General features: G+C 53.0%; 2 long non-coding RNA genes across 2 annotated transcripts in view; both read right to left on the bottom strand.

The window, feature by feature from the left end:
• Positions 1 to 2500, bottom strand: part of LOC119580355 — a 131339-nt gene that overhangs the window by 95692 nt on the left and 33147 nt on the right. The window lies entirely within an intron of this gene.
• The window catches only part of LOC119580354, a 10454-nt gene that overhangs the window by 574 nt on the left and 7380 nt on the right, over positions 1 to 2500 (bottom strand). Inside the window, exon 2 of the long non-coding RNA XR_005229367.1 lies at positions 1 to 1583. This exon is cut by the window's left edge and continues 574 nt beyond it. This is a non-coding gene — a long non-coding RNA (uncharacterized LOC119580354). The remainder of the gene's footprint in view (positions 1584 to 2500) is intronic.

Here is a 2500-nt window from a genome sequence, read left to right as displayed (position 1 = left end):
TTGCAAAGTGAATGCAACAGCGTGTTATTAGCGTCGGAATTTCTGGTATTGCAAACAAATCTGGTCATCAATTGACATTTTTATAATTATCCCAGTTCCATGGCATTTATATTACCAAACACATTTGTTGATTTTCAGATTCGGGTAAATTATTTTCACCTCTAATAATTTAGGAACACTAAATTTGGATATAACATTTATTATATTGCCTGTACACTCGCGCGCGCGTACGTGAGAGTGTGTGTGTGTTCATGTGGGCTGAGGTTTAAAATGTGTGTAGGTTTGTGTCCGCGCGCACCCAAACTGACAGCCAGACCAGCGCCACAGGTCAGTCACGGTCACATCTGGCGTCGCCAGCCGAGAGTTGGCCCCCTGCGTGGCGCGGGCGCCAGAAGGAGCTGCCGCGCGTTGGCTCGGGGCCGTGGGTGTGAGAGACAATATGCTTCGGTTCCCCAAGCATCGTGACTGGAGCGTTCCGGTGAGCGGGAAGACCTAGACTTCGGTGACGGGTGCTGCGGCGTCGGGCGGGCGTGGGATCTCATGGGTGATGACGTGGGTGAGGTGGGTGAAGCGAGGCGCCTGGCGAAGGGGCGGCACCACAGTATACACGAAGCAAGCCACCGCCACCACCAGAAGCAGCGCCAGGAAGCACGCGTCCAGCACCAGCAGGGCGTTCATGGCCGCGGACGTCTGGGGCTCCAGGGTGCTCGGCGAAGGGTCCCTCGCTCGTCGTTCCGCGTGCGCTCTTGCGGTCCCGGCGGCGGAGGCCGGGCGCGGACGACCGGTCGGGACGCGGGATCTGATTTCACCGGATACTGTTAACCTCTCGGGTAACGCGTCCGACGTGCGGCGGCGCGAAAACACTCTCGTCACTGGAAGTAAGCAATGTGTATTTTGTTCTCTCCGTGATCTCTACGCTCGGGTTGGGCTGTTCGTTCTACAGGGATTCATGTAGGGGTGTCTAACGGGCACCCGCGAGTCCAACAATCTACAATGTTTATCTGAGTGAAACAGTCACAATGTATGCAAATCACTGCAAAATTGTTTCTGTTTCCTGAAATGTTCGTGTCTCTGTAAGGGAGAGTGTGGCGGGGAGACAGGCGTGAGCTCCCTCGAGCGTGGGCGTCGCCGGAGGGAGAAGGGGGGGACTCGTGTACCCGCGGGCGTGGAAGGGGCGCTTACACCATGCCAGTGGCGGCGTGCGCGGACCGGCCCTGCCGCCCCCGGAGACTCATGGCCACGACGCCGAAGAAGAGCGCGATCAGGAACAGGATCAGCAGAAACACGTGGTCGAAGATGATGAGTGCGGTGGGCATCCTGAGGGAACCGCCCTCCGAGCCCGCACGCCCTCGCGGCTCCTGACTCCTCCCACGGCCAGCCTCCTCACGAGCACACTCTCTCCCTCTCTGTCTGCCTTGCACTTCTTTGCTCCAGTCGCACTCCCGGGCTCACTCGAACTCACAAGTCGGGAGCTGATCGCACGGAGCTCAAGTCCATCGCACACAGCCCTCCGACACTTGGGTCTCTTGATCTTTGCTCTACGAATTTGTTTTGATTGATGCTGTGTTTACTAAGGTTATAATCTGGAAAAAAAAACTGTAGTCGTTATAAATTGCCGAAAAAATAACGAGTGTCGACAAACACCGAATATTCTCCCATTCCCTGCATTATCCGCTTTCCTTTCTCCCTCCCCTGCGCCCACATTCCCACTCCAAAAGTAATTTTCTTGGTCTCCGTCTACTTCCTTCATCCTTCCCTGTAATCTCCATCCCGCATTCTTCCCCTCCCCCCTCGCCGCTCCACAGTTTAAATCTCCACTTCCTGTCTCCCTCTCCTTTTCCACCTTTTCTCTGCCCCTCGATATCTCTCGCTCTCCACTCCTCCTCCTCTCCATTCTTCCTCTTCCTCCCCACTTTTCTGCCTCCCCATCACCCTCTCCCTCTGCACTTCTCTATCTCTCCATTTCTATTCTTCTCATCCACTTATCTCCCTCCATTCCTTCTCTTCCCCTCTATTTGTTTCCCTCTCCATTCTTCCTCTTCCTCTCCACTTCTCTCACTCTCCATTCCTTCTCTCCCTCTCCATTCATCCTCTTCCTCCTCACTTCCCTCCCACTCTATCCATCGTCTTTCTCTCCAATTCGCCTCTCCATTCACTAACTCCACTTCTCTTTCTCTCCATTCCTTCTCTTCTCCTCCACTTCACACCCTCTCCACTACTCCTCTTCCTCTCCACTTCTCCTCCTCGTTCACAAACTCTTCATCCTCCCGCCTGCAACTGCTCTCAAATATACACAATTCCCCCATCTCTTAATAGCCCAAACTTAACCTTTGCCACACTTACTTCGTTATCTTTAAACGGTCGTATTATATCTATCACTGCCATCACAACTATGACTATCAGAGTTGCTATTGTTTTTATTATTACCATTGCCATTATCATCATTATTATTATTTCATTTGTAATCACCATCATTACCGTCACCTATGACTGTCATCAT

This window comes from Penaeus monodon, chromosome 13 (genome assembly GCF_015228065.2).
Source record: "Penaeus monodon isolate SGIC_2016 chromosome 13, NSTDA_Pmon_1, whole genome shotgun sequence".
Lineage (NCBI taxonomy): Eukaryota > Metazoa > Arthropoda > Malacostraca > Decapoda > Penaeidae > Penaeus > Penaeus monodon.
Note: the sequence above shows the minus strand (reverse complement) of the source record. Positions and strands in the feature narration are given on the sequence as shown.